The sequence below is a fragment of the Heliangelus exortis genome, unplaced genomic scaffold (assembly GCF_036169615.1).
Source record: "Heliangelus exortis unplaced genomic scaffold, bHelExo1.hap1 Scaffold_135, whole genome shotgun sequence".
Lineage (NCBI taxonomy): Eukaryota > Metazoa > Chordata > Aves > Apodiformes > Trochilidae > Heliangelus > Heliangelus exortis.
In genome coordinates, this window is record NW_027285952.1 from 413,567 (window position 1) to 436,034 (window position 22,468).

Genomic DNA, 22,468 nt, shown 5'->3' on the forward strand with positions numbered 1-22,468 from the left:
ACAGAGATTCAGGCTGGCACGGAGCAGGACCACAGGCAGAGGAACAGATGGAATCCTCCCAGGATGCTGAAGGAAACAGGGACGGGTGAACAAGGGGAAGCAGGAAAGGCAGGAAGGGCAGGAAGCTGGCTTGGCCCTCGTGATCCCTCAAATTTACCCTGAGTATGAGGTGTATGGGATGGAATCCTCTGTTTGGTCAGTTCTGGCATCTGTCTTGTCTGTTCCTCCCCAAAGGAGGGCTGAAGGTGGGACCTCTTTATTCCTCTTGGAGGGTAAAACGTTCCTCAGAGCTGAGCAGTGGCGTTGGTTCTGCTTTAACTATAAAAATCAAGTGTTATCAGTCCCAGAAGCAGACACTGTCTGAGAAACTTGCTGTTAATTTCAGCAAGTGTAACTACTTACAAGAGACTGAACTGAAAGCAAAAGTACAAGACAAAAAATCCCCTTTATCCTGGCCCAAACCAGGACACTTGGTATCTTTGTCTTTGACACAGTCCAAGGTTTGTATGTGGTAAAGTGCTCTGCAAAAGAGACTGAGGTGTCTGTCACTTATTCCATGTGGTTTGGCCCAGAAAGTTTTATCTGATTTCTGAAGGACAGTAGAAATAACGGACTGCGTTTCTATAGAAACAATGTCTGCATTACTATAGAAACAATGTCTGCATTACTATAGAAACAATGTCTGCAGTAATGCTGCATTTGGGCTTCTTGCTGCTCACTGTGCTTCCCTTACTTGTAACAAAGAACTCTTTTGGTTAGAAAAGATCTTTAAAATGAGGTCCAAGTGTTCCCCCAGTCCTGCTAAGCCCAGTCCTGTCCCTCAGCACCACATCCCCACATCTTTGAAGTCTCCGTAGAGATTGTGACTCAGCCGCTGGTTCCAGTGCCTGACAACTCTTTTGGGGAAAATATTTCTCCTGCCCCTTGTTGAATCTCCTACAGCCCAGGTCCCTCTAGCAGAGCTTCCCGGCCCTCATCAGATCAAGCCTCTCACCCAATTTGGTGTCATTTGCACCTAATCCCCTCATCCACTGATAAAGATGTTGAAGAGAACTGGTGCAGAGCCCTGGGGACCACCCTGGGGACCACCACTGGGTTTAACTCCATCCATCAGCATGCTGCCAATTCTGATTGCTTCTGGAACTTTCCCTGCATGAATATAGGTATATCTATAGATATACAAGGGGGATGTGACGTCCCTTTAGGAGAAGGATGAACTTTTTAATTGCTATTTTCAAGGGGGGGAGCAAGCGAAGGGATCCAGAGAGTGCCTGAAAGGAGTGGGAGGGTAAGTGTCAGTTCTTACAGTGGAGAAGATTGTGTAAAGTTACATGGTTTGTGTTCATTTCCTAGGAGGAGGGAAGGTATGAAATGTACTGACAGCTCTTTGGGTAGTGGGTATGTGCAGACAGAGGCATTCCCTGAGCTCTTCAGCATAAAAACTCAGGTGAGTGCTGTGGAATCTTGCTGTTCTTTTACAGCTGCAGGAGTTGGAAGAACATCTTCAGCATGAGCATTCAATTTGTGACTTGAAGATTCCTCTGGAAAATAAGGAAAGAGAAAAAAGAGATTGTTTCCAGAGACTGGAAGACCTCCTGTTGGCATCTTCTGGGAGAACTATTGCAATGAAACACCTGGAGGGACGGATACAGTGGTGAGAGAGTGGCACAGGGGACCAAGGTGTCTGCTGCTGTCTGGGGTGGTGAAGATGCTTCTGTTTGTGCTTTGCCTGCTGTTCTTTAAGAATTGGTGCTCTGGTGGTTCCTTGTAATAAGAACTGTGTTTCTGTTTAAGCCTTGAAGCTAAAAATGCCCGACTGCAAGCCACAGTTGTGCAGCAAAACAGTACAATTGAAACCCTTCTGCAAGGCTCACCCCTGGTAAGCTGCTCATAAACTGCTGTCTTTTTCCCAATTGCTGTGGGGCCTTTGGAATATTTTTATTTTTTTCTGGGTTGATGTTTGGACTCGGTGATCTCAGAGCTCTTCTCCAAATTGTGGGATTCTGAAATCCTGGCCAGGAGCAGAGGGGCTTCTGAAAGTGTTCTCTGTGTTATTCTTTCCCTAGAGCAAAGTGGCAGGGTGAGTGGGGGAATTCCTTCTTTGAGGAAGCTTTTTCTCTATCCTGTTCTGTCCCACAGTGTTCCTTCCTTAGCAGCTTGGATAAATAAGTGCTGAGAGGGAGGGATTCTTTCTAAATAAGAAGAATTCTTCCCCGTGGTAGCTCCTGGGTTCTCCCTTGGTTGCTGGAGGATGCACAAGTGCCTCAAGGAGTAAATCTGTGCCCCTGACATTGGGCATGTTGAAAAAAAAAAGGTTCCCTTTTTAATTTGTGGTGGGTAAAAGTGTGCTACCTGCTTCAGGAGCAGGCAGCTTCCCAGGACAGAGTGGAAGAAATCAGAGCCCACGACCACGAAGCAGAGAGAAAGCTGCTGCTCAGAAGAATGGGAGACCTGAAACAGGAATTAGAGAGTGAGAAATACACCCTGAGAGAGAGCATTGTCCTAAAGGAAAAATATGAAAAGCTGTATCTGGAGGAAGTGAAAAAGAGAAGATGGTTACAAAATGAACTGGAAAGGTAGGTACAGGCTTTTTGGAGTGGTAACAAGAGTTTCCTTTTTTCCTCCTGTGTTTTCCTGCTAGGGTTCCTCTTCTACATCTGGTCAGCATTACATCTGTAAGCCTGAGATGGCATATTTGTGAGGAAGGTTCCTTTAACCCTCCCTCTGTCTTAATATCTCTTGAGCATTCCAAGACTAACACCACTAATCGTGGAATTAATGTTGGTGGTTTTTTTTTAATTAATTGTACTTTACCAGTCAGCCTTTTTGCCAGTCTCTAATAATTTCCTCCTTATATTCAGTGAGTGGCAAAAAAAAAACAAACCATGAATTTTATGTCCTGTACTGTTTGAATAAGGATGTGCCCTACAGAGAACAGAATTTAATTCTATGAAGGAAGAAAGTGAATATTTTTTTTTTCTGGCTTCCATTTGAGGCTTATGGTTTGAACTTTCCATGGGAAAGGGTGTTGTTGCGCAGGTGTTCTCTGCCTTTTGGAAAAAGCTGTGTAAGCACAGAGCATTCGCAGATTTGAAGCTCTCATGCTGAGAAGTCTCAAGTGTTGGTTGCTGCTCCTTGTGGGAAATGTGACTGCTGAGAAATCCTAAAAAAACCCTCAGCTGTTCAGGGTGTGGTCACTCCTAATCCCTTCAACTTTCACAAGTTGAATAATAACCAAAGACCTGGGGGGGTGGGGGGAGGGTAACTGGGCCAAAGTGACTCCCAAAGATAACTCTTGGTACGTCTCTGATTTTTTTCAGAGCTGAGGAAAACCAAGGAAAAGCCAAAAGAAAGCTTTGTGGGAAGCTTGTTCTTTCCCTTTCCATCAGTGAAGATCTGGATGTCAGTGCTGGGCAGTGTCTGGGACATTCTGGGAACACTCTTTCTCTAAGTTCAAGTTTAGGAGGAAGCTTCCCAAGTTCACCCACAGGAACAGAATCCTTGGGGAACAACATTTGCACCCATTATGCAGCTCAGGTAAAAAATGTGAAATCCCACCCTTAGCATCTGTAAGCCAAGTTGTGCTTTTTAACCTTAAAGTTACAACTCGTTTGTAGTGATTACTCATGGTGTAACTCCTCCTCATCACAACACTCCGCATCTAGGTGTGGTAGGGGTGAAGAGTCTTGGTTTTGAGGGTTGTTCTCTTTTCCAAGAGCACTCAGGGTTTTGAGGAGTTTTTGAGGGCAGTGGGAGCTTAAAAACCTTGCAGAAAAGGGGGCAAGTGAATTAATGCTTGGGAAAAAGGAAAGAGCTGCCAGTTTCCAAGGGGCAGTCTTTCCCTTTTCTCCTTTTCTGCATAAGGAAAAAATAGAAGTAGAAATTTAGAGCAGTTTGGCTGAGAGAAGAGCAAGAGGGAGAGAGGATGTGAATCAAAATCACCTCTTTGCCTTTGCTTGGGTGGGGGCATCTCTTTCCATTGTTAGCTATTGGCTTGTTGGGTGGGAAATGTGATGAAATATTCTCAGGAATCGGGTCCCTTGGCTTTCTGTGGAAGTTGGCTGAGAGGTGGAGGTGTAGAGCAGCTGCTAAGGGGAGAAGATGAGGTGCATGTCCTGTGCCCTGTGTGCCATCTGCTTTTTCTGTTTTGAAAGTCTGAGAGTGACAGAAAGAAAGAGAAGGAAGAGCTGAGCTGCCCTCTCCAAGTGCATCTGGACAGAGAGCTGGAAATAAACATGGAAGTGGAGGAAGAGTCTGAGAGGTGGGGCATGTTCGTATCCCTGAGTACAATTCAAGCTGAATTCAATTTGAATGTAGAACTGGGTGTGCAGAAGAGTTGGTGAGGAAATTCCATCCTCATCTTAGTCCTAGCAAGACTCTGCTCTCCATGAGATGAGAGCTGCCAAAGGAGGTTTCCCTGCAGGGAAAATCTGAATTTTTCCACAGGTGAAATTTGGAGCCTCCAGGTGTGGCATAGGAATGCTGGATTTTTGTCTCAGTAATTTCTGTTAAAGACAAAATTTCTGTAATGTTTACACAACAATATGTGAAAAAGGCTGCTTGTTGTTCCTTTGCTTCATTGTTTTCTTCTCAAATGTGCTTTGTAGCTCTGAGAGCTTCTCAAGCATTAAACAGATGGTAAGGGAATTTGGGGAGCGAATGTCCCTGCATGAGTTGAAGAAAGAAATAAAGGATGTTTATTCTGAAATGGCCAATGAAGTTGCTAAAATGAACACAAAGGTGAGCTCTGATTTGTGTGAGGCTTTTTGGTGGTGGTGGTGTTTTTTCTCCTGGAAAAACTCTTACTCTTTCCCAAGGCTTCTTTTCACATTGTTAATTTTTTTTTTGGTTTTTTTTCTGAGCTGTGTTTTGGAATAGATTTGGCTTTCCATGGTGCTGCAGCAGTAGATGAGTGTGCCCAAAGTTTTTTCTTCTGGAAAAACTGTCTTACTCTTTCCTAACGCTTTCCAATTGCTTCCCTGGGCAGGACGCTGTGAGGTGATGCAGAAAATGTTGTGGAATTTGTTTCAACCCTGGTTTCAGCCCAGTGGAATTTGTTTCAAACCCTGGCTTCAGCCCAGCCTTTCCCTTCTCCTGGGCACCCAAAAAAGTGCTTTTTGAGGTGGTTATTACTGTTTGAGTAGCATGAAAGAAAAGTCCCCTGCCCTGGCAGGGGCTCATGATTAGGCCAAAAGTTTCTTGAGTTTTTGTCTTCCAAGAGAAAGAGTTATTTTGGATGACAGGGAAGGTGATTACATCGAGGCAGAGTTAAATAGAATCACAGAAAATTATTAAGGGTTGGAAGGGACCAGCCTGTGCCAGTGCTCTGTCACCCTCACAGGGAAAAAAAAAAAAAATCTTTTTATTTATATGGAACCTCCTATTCTCAAGCATTCATTGTCTCTTTTCCTGTCAAATAAATCAAGGTTCTTCCTTCTGTTAGAGCCTCTTTCAAGTGCCCACCGTGCCAGTTTCCTCCCCTTTTAATGACTGACAGGATATCAGGTTTGATGTTCAATAGATACAGAAAATTTTGCTTCTGGAGGGGGGAAGAGAAGGACAGAGCTGTAGGTGACCATTGGGACCTTACAAAAGGCTGATATTTCCTGCGCATTTTTTAAAACAGACTGCAGCTTTCACCTAAAGAGGAGAATACATCTTTGTCCTTCAGTAAAAGCCATCTTCTGAACTAATATTTAAAAATTTCTCAGTGTAGAGGGAAAAAAAAGATGGTGTGTTTCTCAGTGCCATAACGAAGCTTGAGTGTGTTGTAAAAATTCCTCTACAGCATGAGAGGTGGTTTTTGTGCTGAAACCAGGAGGTTTGGCTGTGTTTGACTTCCTATGAGCTTTTCCAGTGCTTTTCCAGGAAATGGGAAAATGGGGAAAATGCTGCCAGTTTGGTGCCTACTGCAGGAGAAGGGCTGGGAACCTGAGGAATCCTATCAGAAATGATGTTATAGGTGTTCTTGATTAAAAGGAAGCCCCTGGTTTCACTCTGATTTTAATACTGGGTCAGCAGATGATAAATCCAGTCCGGGTGCCCAGCCCTTTACCAATATTTTTTCTTCTTTTGGCTTCTGCTGAGTTCCTTTTCTTGTGTGTGTTTTTTTCTGTCTACAGCTCGACAAACTTTCTTGCCAGCTGAAAGAAGAGCCTAAGGCAGGCAGGATGGGAGGAGAAACACAAAAGTGGACCAGCAAGTGGAGATGAACACCCTGAAAAATACAAATACACCCTGAGAAAGAGCGTTGTTCTAAAGGAAAAATATGAAAAGCTGTATCTGGAGGAAGTGACAAAGAGAAGATGGTTACAAAATGAACTGGAAAGGTAGGTACATGCTTTTTGGAGTGGTAATAAGAGTTTCCTTTTTTCCTCCTGTGTTTTCCTGCTGGGGTTCCTCTTCTACACCTGGTCAGCATTATGTTTGTAAGCCTGAGATGGCATATTTGTGGGGAAAGTTCCTTAAGACACTTTGCCTTCATTAGAACTCTCTTGATTTCTCTTGAGTGTTCCAAGAGTCACAGCAATGATCATGGAATTAATAGGGTTTTCTTCGTGGATTCTGTTTCCAAAGGGAATGTATAGCAAAAAAGATGAATTTCATGTCCCTTATTGAATAAGGAGAGGCCCTGCAGAGCACAGAATTTGATTCTGTGAAGGAAAAAAAAAAAAATGTCTTTTTTTGGCTTCTATTTTATCAGTTTGTCTGAGGTTTCAGCTCCCCATGGGAAAGGGAGGGTAGCTCAGAGTTGGTTTTCTCTGTGTTTTGGAAGAAGCACAGAGCATTCACAGGTAGCTTTGAAGCTCTCGTGCTGAGAAGTCCCAAGTCCTTGGTTTGATTGCTAATATATAAGCTCTCCAAAACCCCTCAGGTCAAATTCTGGGTTGGGTCACTCCTAATCCTTTTTTCAGAAATCAACAAATAATCAGAGACTATGAGTAACTCTGCCAAAGTGTTCCTGCCAGAGATAATTCTTGGGATGTGTCTGAATTTTTTCAGAGCTGATGATGAACTACCAAAAGCCAACACTGCACTCCATGAGAAGGGCATCAGAAGAAGCATTTCAGTCACAAGCAGCTTGGAGAGCAGAATTCTGGGTCCAAGTCCAGCTCAGCTTTCAACTCACCTGGGACATCCTGGCAAAGAGTTTGGCACTGAACAGGAATCTAAGTCCAGTTGGTGGGAATCTTCATTTGATCAAAGTTCTCCTTCATTGCAGTGCTGATATTTCCCAGAAAGACTCTGATGGGCTGATAGATGAGGATTATGCTTTTATTCACAGCTATTCCAAGCCTCCAAACTTAAAAATTTGCTGTCGGGTCACTGATCACGTTATTTCCTTACACCTCCCACTCCACAACAAGCCCCATGTTCTTCTCCTCAGGATTTATGCTGCAACCCTCCAAGCTGACCAAGTCAAAAGTCAAATTCTACACCAACCCTGCACTGCCTCCCCCAGAAAGTTCCTGCAGGGAAGTTTTGTGCTGAGCAGAACCTCACCATCCCCAAAACTCTCTTCCAACAACCTGGAAGCATCCTGGATCCAAGCACTGGCACCTCACTGACTGTGTCTTAGTGTGCCAGAGAAATGTTGGCGATGTCCGTCATAGCTGAGCGATGCCTGGTGCAGAATGTTCTACAGACCACTGCCTTGTGCCATGCAAACTTACCCTCTGCTTGAAGCCCAGACCTAAGAGGGGTGGCATCCCAGGGAGGAGGCTCAAAGGGAACCATCTTCAAAAGGTACAGTGAGAAACAGCTTCCAGGTAAACCTTCAAGCTGGACTTTTAGATCATCCCATAGATCCCTCTCCCGAAGCGAATCCCCAGGGTTCTCCTCAAAGAAAACCAAAGATTGGAATCTCACCCAAGAGCTCCCGGAACTGTTGACAAAGAAGAGAAGCTCTAAAATTTCCCTGTCTTCCAAAAGGTAGAGTGAGAAACAGCCTCCAGGTAAACCTTCAAGCTGGACTTTTAAATCATCCCAGAGATCCCTCTCCTGAAGCGCTTTGGCAACACATTAAAAAGAGCATCCTGCAGTCCTCTGAAGAATCCCCAGGGTTCTCCTAAAAAAAAACCCCAAAGATTGCTTTGAGGAAAACAGCTGAGAGATCCAATAATTGTTGACAAAGAGAAGAGAACCTCTAAAATTTCACTGTCTCCCAAAAGATGCAGTGAGAAACAGCTTTGATGAAAACACCACGGTGCAGTCATCAGCACCCTGTAGAAGAAGAAAGAAAAGTCAAACTGCTCACACTACTGAACTATAACTCTGCTCTGCTTTGCTGGAAAAATCCTTGGAAGAATACAGTGGTTTTCTCTGGAGGTGAACTTTCCATGTGTCATGACCAGCAAAAAAAAAAAAAAAAAAGCCTATAGGAAGCCTCTGACAACTCTGGGGTGCAGGTATGTGAAGCCAAATATTTTGAATTAGAGTCCAGACTGCTAAGTAACATTATAGAGTAAATGGAGAGTAATTACAGAGTCAATTATAGAGTAAGTTATACAATAAGGTAAAGAAAATTAGCAGAAAGTGACTAATGGTGATGGCGGAGTCATTCAGAGGAAGGTGGTGTTTCTGTCTGAAGTTAGGTACAGTTTTCTAAGGATGGGGAAAAATCTTTTCCACGATGCTGGGTATTTCCTGCTGCTTTATTTCCAGCTGGGCTATGTTGTTCCTGCAAACAATGCAGTCAAATGCATTTTTTTTCCCCCATACAAAATACGCGTTGAAGTGAAGAAGGAGATTTGTCTGTAAAAGGCTGATGTGTGTGACTAAACATACTTGGTCTTCCTCTTTGTAAGAGAAAACTCATGCAAAAAAAACCTTGGAATTTGGTGACCTTTGATGCTTTCCCTGCATCTGCAAAACATGTGTGTGTTGGGCCATGCTAAGAAGTGTTTGAAAAGATTTTTTTCTGAGGGTATTTCTGAGGGGAATAGGGCAGGCATGTTGGTGTTGGGCATCTGGGGCAGGGCTGGGCAGAAGGGTCTGAAGTCCTGTGTAACACCTCAGGGGAGAGTGGAGCACATTATTCCAACTTCTGGGACATGGTTTAGTGGTGTTGGTTTCCCAGTTGGACTGGAGGATCCTAGAGGTTTTTTCCAGCCTTAATGATTTTGTGGTTCTGTGATTCTGTCCCCATAGGAGGCATTGGCCCAGCTCCAGAGGGAAAGCCAGCTGGCTTCCATCAGCTGCTGTACAGGGATGCTTTAATGACATTTTCCACAAACTCTGCTGAAAAGCAAGTTTCCACGCTGGAAAAAATGAGCAAGGAATTAAAGGCCAAGTGTGCTGGTCTTAAACTATGAGGCTGAAAAACTAAAAAAAAGGGAGGTAAAGGACACGCTTTTTGCAACGTTGAGGGCTCTGAGCAGTGTTTTGCTGTTCATGACTGCATTCTGTCTTTTGGGACCTGCCTGTTCCTCAAAAAAGTCAATTTCAGCCACTAAGCTTTCTCTTCTCTGTTTTGTGATGTGCAGCAATCTTTAAATTTCTTCTTTGTGGCTGTGTTAGGCTAATTAACTGGTCAGAAGACTGATTAGAATGTTAAAGTTTTTTTCTGCAAATTCCACCAGTCCCAGGCAGAGGGTTTAAAGGTTGAAAAGTTCTATACCCATTTTGTTAATTTTTATTTTCTGGAAAACAGGAACTAGTCCTGTTGAGTAATTAGACACTGTTTGTCTGTGAATAGTGATGTGAACAGTGCTTTAAAATTCCATTTCTTTCTTCGTCTGAACCCCGGAGTGATTGAGTGAGGTGAATACCTGCATGTGTCAGATAACCACCTTATTCTTCATTTTTCAGTTTCTTTAAGAGGGAAGAGGGGGAAGAACTCCAGGAGTGCTGTCAATGGTTTTCCCCTGTGAATCACTTTGTATTTCTAGTGCCAAAATACCAGGTTCCTTTGGGAGATGGTAGTTCTGTGGGTGGCTGGAGGAAAGGAGGGACTGTCCAGATTTATGAAAGTTGTTACTCTAAAATTACCTTGGTATTAATTTAATGTATTCATTTAATGTAAGCAATATTAATTTAACTTAATGTATTGGTTTAATTCTTTGTAGAATGCCAAAAGAGACCAAAGAACCATCTCATACAAAGTCCTGCCTTTAGTCACCAGAGTAATATCTGCAGTCAAACTATGGCTCTTGCATCAAACAGATTGCTTTGAGTTTTGTTAAAAAAAATAACATGATTCAGTGTATGGTGGTGTATTGTTCAAAAAGTATAACATTATCTATAACATATATTATTTTTTAATGTATTAGAAAACAGAAATCTCCATGAGCTGCTGCTGATAGTTTGGAGGTGCTGACTGCTGGTGGCAGGCAAAATTTTCCTACTTTTTGAATTCAAGACAGTTGTAACTGTATAATCAAATAAGTTAAAAGACAGAATTCATGTTCTTATAACTTTTTTCATGCTTTTTTCATAACTTTTCTTATAACCATTTCATCAGGGCAATGTCAGAGAGGTGACATTGGAAAGCTCTCTGTGGCAGAAGTTCACTGGAAGTTGCTACGAGGCGCTGCAGGAACCTGGAGGAAGCCAACCTGGGCTTGGAAAAGGAATTGTGAGAGGTTAAATCCAAGGTACATGAAGTTGTCCCAGAATTCCAGAGCAAACTCCATTCACTGATTGCTTTGAAGCTTTAGTGCTGAGCAGCCCCAAGTCTTGGTAACTCTTTCAGGTTTGACTGCTATGATACAGGCTCCCCAGAACCCTTCAGGTCAAACGGGTTTGGTCATTCCTAATCTGTTCCTGCCAGAGATAATTCTTTGTGTCTTTGTGTTTCAGAACTGATGAAAAAAAAAAAAAAGGAAAAGCCAACAGAAGGCTTCGTGGAAGAGAAAAGAACACGCGTGGAAGTGGCTGCAAATCCAGTTCACCATTCAACTCATCTGGGACATCCTGGCACCAGTCTGATTCTGAACAGAAGTCCAGTAGGAAGCATCCCCAGCTCACCCATAGGAGCAGAATCCTTGATGAACAGGATTTCCTCTTCTGCAGACAAGGTAAACATTTTGAAATCCCATCCTCAGCTACTGCTGAAGAGCATGTGTATGCAAGGTTGTGCTTTTTAGCCTAAACTTACAACTCATTTGCAGGGATTACCCATGGTGTGTCTCCTCCTCATCCCAACACAACATCTAGGTGTGCTAGGGGTGAAAAGTTTGGGTTTTGAGGTTGTTTTCCAAGAGTGCCCAGAAACCAAAGATGATGCCATAGGATGGTTCCAGCTAAGCTTCAAATTAAATTTTCTTATCTAGGATGTATGACTATAATAAATAAATCTGCAATAAATCTCACTTTATACTTCATTGTGGGAGATCCACTGTGTAGGAGGCATTTGGGTTTTTATGGGGTTCTCCTGGAGAAGCTGTGAATTTGGTCACTGCTCTTCCTTTAGTCCTGGAGAGAGGGCCCTTCCCTCCCCTCTGCTGGTTTATGGCCTCATTTCTTTGGCCCTTGGAGTTACTGCCTGGTTTTGTGTGGACTTGAAGAATGTTTTAGAAGTTTAATATTGCACTCATGTTAATGGTGTGTTTTCTGTATGATTCTAGTACAAGTGGATCCTGGATGAATTTGTCTCTGAAGAACCTGGACATGGTAATGTGTCATGTTAGAGTAAGTAAAAAGATGACTGCTCCTAACTCTTGAAAGCAACATCTTGAAAGCTGTTTAGTTCCTGTGCTAAGCACAGGGTTTTTTCTGCTAGCTTTACACTTACTTGAACATGGCAAGTTTCTGCTCTGTAGAGCTCTAAGCAGCTGCCTGAAAAAAAACCCAAAACCAGCACAAAGGAAACTGACCTATTTCCTCCACACAGGTACACTTGGCTAAAGCTGAAGTCACCTTTCACTGGAGTTAATCCTGAATCACAAACATAAAAGGAGCCCTACACAGAGTTTCACAGACTTCAGCCATCACTTCTCCTCCCGTGTCCAGTGATTGCCTTCAGCACTGACCCATAACACACCCCCTGCTGTCAGTTCTTGGTCTTTGCTGCCCTTTACTCATTGCTTGTGTTTGTAGCTCCTCTGTTTCAGTCTTTTTATTTGAATAGGCAAGAAGAGGCTAATCAGTGACAAAAGTTCTCCTTTCTTCAGAGAAAGATCACTCAGTAGTGTTCAGGCAACTGTCAGGGGAGCTGAATGTTTGTCATCCGTGGCATCAAACATGTTCTGTGACATGAGGCCAGATGCCCCAGGAGGAATTGCACCTATTTTGTAATGATTACTCCAGAGTCACAGCTTTGCAGTGACTGGTGCTGTTTCAAAGCAGGAAGCCCCTGAGCCAATTTCCTTCTGTTGCTGTCTGCTTTTAATCACGGAGAGTGTTCAGCTCTGGCTTCGTAGCCGTAATGTTCTGACAGTGACCTCTTTGCCCCTCTCTCCTGTAAAAGTAACGTCAGGAATCTTGTCTCTTTTCTTCCCAGACACTGATGAACTTTCAACTACATCTTTGGGAGCTTGTTCCATATCTTGTGATGGATCAGAAGACATGAAAATATCTTTCTGTCAGTCTGAATAAATGTTCTGAGTCTGTTGGATGGATGACAGCCCTGTTGGCTTTCCCTGGTGGTTTTTTGATGCGTAGTCCTCTCCCTCTCCCCCTTCCCTTTTCCCTCCTCTCCCATTGTCTTCCCTCCCCTCCCCCTTCCCTTTTCCCTCTCCCTCTCCTCTCCCTCCCTCTCCCTCCCTCTCCCCTTTCTTCCCCCTTCTTCCCCCTCTCCTCTCCATTCCTGTGTAGTCCCCTCCCTCTCTCCTTTCCCACTTTTCCCCCTTTTCCCCTTATCCACCTTTTCGCAGTCCCCTTTTCCACATTTTTCCCTCTTCCCCCTTCTCCCTTTCCCCCCTTTTCCCCCCTTTTCCCCCCTTTTCCCCCCTTTCCCTCCTTTTCCCTCCTTTTCCCCCCTTTTCCCCTTTTCCCCTTTTCCCCTTTTCCCCTTTTTCCCCTTTTTCCCCTTTTCCCCCCTTTCCCCCCTTTCCCCCCTTTCCCCCCTTTCCCCCCTTTCCCTCCTTTCTCCCCTTTCCCCCCTTTCCCCCCTTTCCCTCCTTTCCCCCCTTTCCCCCCTTTCCCCCCTTTCCCCCCTTTCCCCCCTTTCCCCCCTTTTCCCCCTTTTCCCCCTTTTCCCCCTTTTCCCCCTTTTCCCCCTTTTTCCCCTTTTTTCCCCCCTTTTCCTCCTTTCCCCCCCTTTTCCCTCTTTCCTTCTTTCCCTCTTTCCCCCTTTCCACCTTTCTCTTTCTCCTTCCCCTTTCTCCGTCTCCTTTCTGCTTCCCCTTTCTCCTTCCCCTTTTCCCTTCCTCTTTCCTCTTTCCCCTTCCCCTCCCATTACCCCCCTCCCATTCCCCCCCTTCCATTCCCCCCCACCCATTCTCCTTTCCCTCCCCCCACCCCTCCCTGCCCATTCCCTTCCATGCCTTACCCTGCCCTCCCCTCCCCCCCCAACTTTCCCCTTTTCTCCTTTTCCCCTTTTCTCCTTTTCCCCTTCTCTCCTTTTCCCCTTTCTCCCTTTCCCCCCTTCCCCCCTTCCCCCCTTCCCCCCTTTCCCCCCCTTCCACCTTTCCCCCCTTCCCCCCTTCCCCCCTTCCCCCCTCCCCCCTTCCCCCTTCCCCCTTTCCCCCTTTCCCCTTTTCCCCTTTTCTCCCTTCCCCCCTCCCCCTCTCCCCCCCTCCCCCCTCTCCCTTTTTCCTTCTTCCCCTCCTCCCCCTCTTCCCCCTCTTCCCCCTCTTCCCCCTCTTCCCCGCTTCTTTTCTTCCCCCCTTTCCCCCTTCTCCTTTCCTCCTTTCTCTTTCTCCATCCCCTTTTCTCCATCCCCATTTTCTCCTTCCCCTTTCTCCTTCCCCTTTTCCCTCCCTCTTTCCTCTTTCCCCTTCCCCTCCCATTCCCCCACTCACCTTCCTTCTTTCTCCTCCCCTTTCCACTCCCCTTTCCCTCCCACTTTCCCCTCCCTTTCCTTCCCTTTTCTTTTTTTCCCTTCCCTGCCGTCCCCACCCTCTCCTTTTTTGTAATTTTTGTAAATAAATTGATTTGGATTTTGGTTTTAAAGTTTTCATCAGTCTCTGACCCTTATTTCTTGCTGCTACCAGTTCTGCTCCTCTTTACCCTTTTTCATTTTCTGCACACCTGCTTTTTGAAATGGAATAGAAAAACCCCATATTTCTGAAGGAAAAAACATAGCCTGCTTTTCAAGAGTGCAGAAAGGGCCTTGGAAGTAGAAAGACTGCTCCAGAAATCACTTGGGCACGAGCAATGTGATCGTGTCCTTTGCTGCGTGCCTGGCATGGCTCAGTTTGGAGTGCCAGAGCTCAGCTCCAGTTCCATGGTGTGGGCCAGAGGGTTCATTTTCCTAAGGAAAGCACATGGACAGTGTATTTCTTCCCAGTGCTTTCTGATGCCACTCAAGTTTCAGAGCCTCATTCTAAAAGAGGCTTCATGGCAGCTCTGCTCTAGAGCTGTCAGACGGGGCTCCACACCGAGCCCTCTGATCTGCTCCCTTTCCTTCAGACACAACTCACAGCAGCAAATACTCATCTCACCATCTCCCTTTGGGGATCCAGTCAAAACTTGTGCTGCCTCTGCCCAGAATGACTTCTGCAGCCTGACCAGCACCCGACAGACACATCCTGCAGAGGGGGACAGGACTTTCCTATTTGTCAGACAGAAAGAGGAATTTGGATATCCCCAGAGAGAGCAGCTCTTCAAGAAACAGGCAGTAAGCTCTAAGGCACAGACAGCTTTGCCATTAAGGTCTCTTATGGAGAAAAGAATTCACTCCTAAATACTTTTGGTGGAAGCATTGGGTCCCTGCAGAGAAATCTCTGGGGGAGTCCTGTTCCCAGCGGGTCCCACAGCCAAGCAGAGAGCATCCCTCCCTTGGTGGTCTGCAGCTGGGACAAAGGACCTCATCAGCAGGTTTTCCAGTCTATTTGCTAGTTTGTGCTTCCTGTATCTATGGTATATCTCTTTATGTCACACCATACCACACTGTCAGTCATTCTGAAGTTAAGAGGATATCATTTTATTTGTGCAGACCTCTGCTTAGTGAGAGGTACGGCTAAAATCTAAGCCAGGTGTGTCCTGGTTTGGGCCAGGATAAAGGTAATTTTCTGTCTTGTACTTTTGCTTTCTTTGCAGCTGCTCCCCACAGACACTGCTGCTGTTGAGAAAGCCAACGCTGCTGCTGTTCCTGCTGCAGACACCACAGCCTCTCCCTCTTGGCACACACAGATACTTGTTGGCCCCGGGAGTGGGAGAAAAGGAAAACCATGGAAATGAGAAATGAGCCTGTTCCAGGCAGGTGAAGGACAAAGAAGGGATTGCTGAAGCAGAGTGGGCAGGGGACAGAAAGGCATGGGGTGCACCTGGCCTTTAGAATGCCCTTTGCCATGCTCTACCATTGTCCTGTTGTAGCCAGACTGGTGATGTCACCCACCCAGGTGGGTGATGTGGTGGGTGGGAAGTTCACGAGATGATGAGGGTCACAGTGCCATCAGTGATCCAAAGTCCTCCTGGCAAGCAGTGACAGTGCCTCAGTGTCCAGAACTTGTGCCAACACTGTTTCCTGTCTTTATAATCCCCCTGTGGGGTGGGACAAAAGGCACTTTCACCCCCTGTGTGGATGAAGACACGCTGGGGACGCCCTTGAGCAACCTCATCTGGTTCATCCTGCCTTGAGCAGGGCACTCAGACACGGAGATGCTCAGGGGTCTCTTCCAGCCTGAGGTATTCTGTGATTCAGAATGATCTGGAGAATGATAGCGGGAATGATCTGTAGGATCATGGAGCAGGAGGAGCACGGGAAGCTCATCCTTGAGCAGCTCCAAGAGACACTACTGTTGAATGAGGCTGATGCTGTGGATGGGATTAAGAAGGGAGTTCCATGGGGACAGGAGAAGGGTTGGCTTCAGTTGAGTGGAATCATGGAATCATGGAATGGGTTGGATCGGAACTAAATGATCTTGAACCATTCCGACCCAACCCATTCCATGATTCCATTGTTCTTTGACACAGTCCCAGCCAGTTCCAGGCCTGGGCATCTCCACAGCCACCACCAGGGCTTTGTGATGCAGGGTCTGGGTCCTGGACACCATTGTCATGGGGGTCTCCATGGTGACCATATCTAGGAGAGCACCTCCCTCAGGAGTCAGCAGCTGCCCTGGGTGCTCATGGAATATCTGTGGCAGAAAATGCCCAAGATGTCCATGGAGAAGGAGGTGGAAGCCTGCTCCCAGCCCTCCACAAGACCCCAAGGTCAGTGACTGAAGGAAGGGCTGTGGGGAGAGGGCAGCTGTCCCCTGCAGCCCATGGAGGAGCACAGAGGGGCAGATGTGGATCTGCAGCCCTGGAGCACCTTGCACCAGGGTGATGTCAGTTATTAACTGAAATACATAAAATTTTAGAAAAAAGTTACATTTGAGCAATGTGAGCATGTCTGGGGAAAGGGTCAGGAACGTGAGGTTGCTTTTGTCTCTGTGTCCAGATTTCTAGTGAGTTGGCTTCAGTTGGGTGGGAGGTGTCCCTACCCATGCATGCAGGGGGTTGGAACAAAATGATCTTGAACCCTTCCAAGCCAATCCATTTCATGGTTTTATGATTCTGTGACATGGTCCCAGACAGTTCCAGGCCACCAGGACTTTGTGATGGGGTAGGTGCAGTTTTTCAGCTGTTCCCTTTACAGCTGAGACCCAGGCCTGATGAGGAGCCATGACAGCATCTTCATATTCTCGTGCTTTTTTAATCCCATCACCCACAGTTGGTTCCATTTCTCCAGGAACCCATAACATTACTGATAGTGTATGGTTAAATGGGGATGGTGCAGCATGCACAAACCTTTGCCTCCCAGGCTTAGAGCATGGCATGTGATAAGGATCTACAGACTCATCATTGTATAGATCACATCTCATGCAGATATTTCTTTCATATCCAAGTGTGGCTGCTTTGACCTGTGGGCAGTTTATTTCCACTTTATAGGGATATTTCTTATGTGTATGAAATGTGTATACTATGTGTATCTCCTAGGTGTGTGAAACAACACTGTACCATGTACCACACTGTTGAAGACCATATCACAACTATGGTTTGTAAGCAGCTGTTACCAAGAATGAACCACAGAGCAACACTAATCCCAGATAAAAAGCCACAGATCACACCCTGCATACCAAAGGTACAGCAGGACTGGTTTAATTTCCAACCCTGTGAAATTTCCAGAGAAAATAGCTTGATTCCCACTCAGCGGAGCCATCTGGGTATCCTTCACTGAAGTCAAAATTCAAACTGTTCATATAAATGAGTTGAATTTTCAAATGGGCTCTAGATATTTAGCTTAAGGCCCACATTTGGTGCCAATAAATCTGTCAGGGTGTTACACTTGGCCGACAATTAACTGAATGACAGAAGCTCTCTATTAATGCCCCTCCCTACCCTGATAAAGAAAGGAGAGAGAATAAGGGAGAGAGACTTATGGGTTGGAAACTAAACTACACAGCTTTAATGAAACAGTAATGATAAAAAGGAAAAATTACTATGGCTGGACTCCTGGGGTCAGCAGGCCTGGTTTAATTCCAGATCACTTGTAGTGGTGATGGTGGGAAGGTGTTTGCCATCTTGGGTTCCTCTCTCATTGTCCTTCAGTTTAAAGCATTTCTAAAGCAGTTTAAAGGAGCTGCAGGCATGGACAGTGTAGGGCAGCCTGCAGGAGAGGTGGCCAAGGGCTCTGGAAGGCTGAAAGGCCCAACAGGACCAAGGGCTTTGTCACCCCAGACGTGGCAGCTGCCTCAAACACCATGGTCTACCAGGAGGAATTTTGTCCTGGGGCTCTGGACTTTCTTTCCCCTTCTTGGGGAGGTCAAGATGTGTCTGAATTTTTTTTTTATTACACGTTTTCATACTCCACTGTCCCTAGGAAGAGTCCTGACTCATAAGAGAGGGATGGGCTCTGCCTTCCCATTGCCTGGGTTTCAGAGTTTGTCCTCAATGCTGCATTAATAAATAAATAATGAAAAATCTTTGCTTTCAGAGCCACCTATACAGAATCTTTGCCTCCCTGCAATCATGGCCTCCAGTGATCTGCTCTAACAAGGCCATGGGGAGGCTCTGGCAGCAATGGTCCTCAGTGGGGCCAAACAATGCTTCAAGGTACTTTCAGGTTCCATTCTGACTTCTGGAGCAGTTTGTTCATTCATCTCTCAGCACAGATATTCTCATCTCAGATATTAAATAGAACTGGGCTGAGAGACTGATCCCTGGGGGACAACACTAGTGACCGGCTGCCAACTGGATCAGCACCATCCAGCACCACTCTCTGGGCTCGGCCCTCCAGCCAGTTCCTAACCCAGCACAGAGTGCCCCTGTCCAAGCTGTGGGCTGACAGCTTTTTCAGGAGAATGCTGTGGGAGACGGTGTCAGAGGCCTTGCTGGCCAAGTAGACCACATCCACAGCCTTCCCCTCATCCACCAGATGGGTCACCTGATCATAAAAGGAGATCAGGTTGGTCAGACAGGACCTGCCCTTCCTAAGCCCATGCTGGCTGGGTCTAATCCCTTGTCCATCCTGCAGGTGCTGTGTGATTGTCCCCAGGATGATCTGCTCCATAACCTTGCCAGGCACTGAGGTCAGGCTGACGGGCCTGGAGTTTCCCGGGTTCTCCTTCTGGCCCGTTTTGTGGATTGGCGTGACATTGGCCAACTTCCAATCATCTGGGATGTCCCCAGTGAGCCAGGACTGTTGGTAGATGATAGAGAGAGGCTTGGTGAGCTGTTCTGCCAGCTCCCTCATCACCCTTGGGTGGATCCCATCAGGTCCCATAGATTTGTGGGGATCCAAGCAGCTCAGTAGGTCACTGACTGTTTCCTTCTGGATTACAGGGGGGCTGTTCAGATTCTCGTCTCTTTCTACAAGCTCAAGAAGCCAGCTGTCCTCAGGATAACCTGTCTTGCTGTAGAAAATTGAGGCAAAGAAGGTGTTAAATACCTCAGCCTTTTCTTCATCTTGGATAACTATATTGTTATATATAGTCCAGTAGAGAATGGAGGTTTTCTCTGCCCCTCCTTTTGCTATCGATTCATCTGTAAAAGGACTTTTTGTTATCCTTCACAGAGGTGGTGAGATTCAGTTCAAGTTGTGCCTTTGTCTCTCTAATTTTCTTTCTACAACACCTAACTATATTCCTAAATTCTTCCTGAGTAGTTAGCCCTTTTTTCCACAATCGGTAGGCTCTCTTCTTAACCCTAATTTCTTTCAAAGTCTCCCAGTTCAGCCAGACCGGCTCGCCTTTTCGGCACACCAGGACAGCTGCTCCTGTGCTTTCAGAACTTTCTCCTTGAAGTACGTCCACCCTTCCTGGACCCCTTTGTTTCCAAGGGCTGTTTCCCAGGGTACATTCTGAATCAGTCTTCTGAATAGGCCAAAATCTGCCTTCCGGAAGTCCAACATAGAGGTTTTATTGACAGCCCTCCTTGCATCCCTGAGGATTGAAAACTTGATTATTTCGTGACCACTGTGTCCCAGACATCCACTGACCACCACATCTCCCACCAGCCGCTCTCTGTTTGTGAACGGGAGGTCGAGCGGGGCTCCATCCCTGGTGGGCTCATTCACCGGCTGGAGCAGGAAATTATCCTCTGTACACTCTATGAATTTCCTAGACTGTTGACCCCATGTCCATCCCATGTCAACAAAACCCTGTGATTGGCCTGAACCCCCCTGTTAATCACGTGTTAATTACATGTTAATCACATGTAGATCCCATGTTGACCCCGTGTTGTTCCCATGTCCCTGTGTCACAGTTTAACACTGGCCCGTCAATTAAACCGATGGCAGACGCTCTCTATTAATCTCTCTCTCCTCCACCATAAGAAAGGAGAGAGAATAAGGGAGAGAGACTTATGGGTTGGAGACTAAACTACACAAGTTTAATGAAACAGTAATGAACCCATGAATGGGTTTGCCTTTGCCTGATGCAGGATAAACCCAAACTGTTTTCCCTAGCAGATTCTTTTCATGCACCACAGGCACTTTGTCCCCATCTACTGTGTGTAGAAGATCTGACTGAGCAGGACCAGCTCAAGTGATGGAACCCCTGGTATTAACTAACCAGGTAGCTTTTGCCAAGTGCTTGTCCCAAGTTTTTGAAAGTTCCACCACCCATTGCCTTTAAGGTAGTTTTTAACAGTCCATTGTACCTTTCAGTTTTACCTGAGGCTGGTGCATGATAGAGGATATGGTATATCCACTCAATACCATGTTCTTTGGCCCAGTTATTATTAAGACTGTTTTTGAAATGAGTTCCATTATCTGACTCAATTCTTTCTGGTGTACCATGTCTCCACAAGACTTGTTTCTCTAGGCCCAGAATAGTGTTCCGGGCTGTGGCATGAGGCACAGGATATGTTTCCAGCCATCCTGTACTTGCCTCCACCATTGTAAGCACATAGCGCTTACCCTGGCGGGTTTGAGGCAGTGTGATGTAATCGACTTGCCAGGCCTCCCCATACCTATATTTTGACCATCTCCCTTCATACCACAGAGGTTTCAACCTTTTAGCTTGCTTAATTGCAGCACATATGTCACAGTCGTGGATAACCTGCGCAATAGCGTCCAAAGATAAATCCACCCCTCGGTCACGAGCCCATCGAGATGTTCCATCCCTGCCTTGATGACCTGAAGCGTTGTGGGCCCATTTGGCTAAAAACAGTTCACCTTTATGGTCCCAGTCCAGATCTATTTGGAACACTTCAGCAGCCTCATCTGCTCTTTGGTTGTTTTGATGTTCCTCAGTAGCTCGATATGAAGGTACGCGGGCATCTACGTGACGTACTTTTACATCAAGTTTCTCTAACCTAGCAGCAATGTCTTTCCATAGTTCAGCAGCCCAGATAGGTTTGTCTCTACATTGCCAGTTGTATTGTTTCCACTGCTTTAACCAACCCCATAAGGCGTTTGCTACCATCCATGAGTCAGTATAGAGATAAAGTCTCAGCCACTTTTCTTGTTCAGCAATGTCCAAAGCCAATTGGATGGCTTTGACCTCTGCAAATTGACTTGATTCACCATCTCCTTCATCTGTTTTTGCAACTAGTCATGTAGGATTCCATACGGCAGCTTTCCACCTTCGATGGCCTCCTACCAGACGGCAGGATCCATCAGTGAAAAGAGCATATTGTTTCTCATTCTCTGGTAGTTGATCATATGGTGGGGCTTCTTCAGCCCGTTTTACCAGTTTTTCTGGTGTCATTCCAAAGTGTTCGCCTTCTGGCCAATGTGTTATTGCTTCTACAATTCCTGGACGATCAAGTCTTCCTGTCCTAGCTCTCTGTGAGAGTAGAGCAATCCATTTACTCCAGGTAGCATCGGCAGCATGATGGGAAGATTCTCTACCTGTGTGCATAAAACCCAGTAGAGGTAATCGTGGCACTAGGAGGAGCTGTGCTTCAGTACCAGTCACTTCTGAAGCAGCTCTAACTCCTTCATATGCGGCCAGTATCTCTTTTTCAGTGGCTGTGTAATTGGCTTCGGAGCCTTTGTAGTTTCGACCCCAAAATCCTAGAGGTCGGCCTCGAGTCTCTCCTGGAGCTTTCTGCCAGAGGCTCCATGTAGGACCATCACCTCCATCTCCGGTGTAAAGCACGTTTTTAATGTCTGGCCCTGTTCGAATTGGTCCAAGGGCCATTGCCTGCACAATCTCCTGTCTGATACTCTCAAAAGCAGCTTGTTGATCTGAGCCCCATTTAAAGTCTTTCTTCTTCCAGGTAACCTCGTAGAGAGGTTTCACAGTCTGATTATAAGAAGGAATATACATCCTCCAGAAACCAATAGTTCCTAAGAAGGACTGAGTTTCTTTTTTGGTAGTTGGTGGGGCCATAGCTGTTATTTTGTTAATCACGTCCATTGGGATGTGGGGACGTCCATCTTGCCATTTCACTCCCAGAAACTGTATCTCTTGTGCAGGTCTCTTGACCTTGCTCCTTTTAATAGCAAAACCAGCCTCTAGAAGGATTTCAATTATCTCCTCACCTTTCTCGTAGACTTCCTTTGCTGTGTCACCCCACACAATGATGTCATCGATGTACTGTAGATGTTCTTTTTATAGCTGAGACCCAGGCCCGACGAGGGGCTGTGACAGCATCTTCACACTCTCGTGCTGTTTTAATCACATCACCCACAGTTGCATCCACATCTGCAGGAACCCATAGCATTACTGATAGTGTATGGTTAAAAGGTGGTGGTGCAGCATGCACAAACCTTTGCATCATGGGTTTAGGGCACGATACGTGATAAGGATCTTCAATGTCATCAGCATTATAGATCACGTCTCGTACAGCCAATTCCTCCAGATACCTGATAGCTTTTTCAAGTTTGGATTCTTTGACCTGTGGGCAGTCTATTTCCTCTTTATAGGGATATCTCTCCCTTACAGCTGCCAAGAGTCGTTTCCATAGGCTGGTGGTTCCAGCCTTTTCC

At 45.9% G+C, this 22,468-nt stretch overlaps 1 protein-coding gene and 1 long non-coding RNA gene across 2 annotated transcripts in view; both read left to right on the forward strand.

Moving 5' to 3' along the window:
* Positions 1-22,468, forward strand: part of LOC139790750 (ankyrin repeat domain-containing protein 26-like) — a 678,272-nt gene that overhangs the window by 351,101 nt on the left and 304,703 nt on the right. The window lies entirely within an intron of this gene.
* LOC139790760 (uncharacterized) lies at positions 10,699-12,565 on the forward strand. Its single transcript, XR_011723622.1, has 3 exons — positions 10,699-11,018; positions 11,568-11,631; positions 12,443-12,565. It is a non-coding gene; the product is annotated as an uncharacterized lncRNA (long non-coding RNA).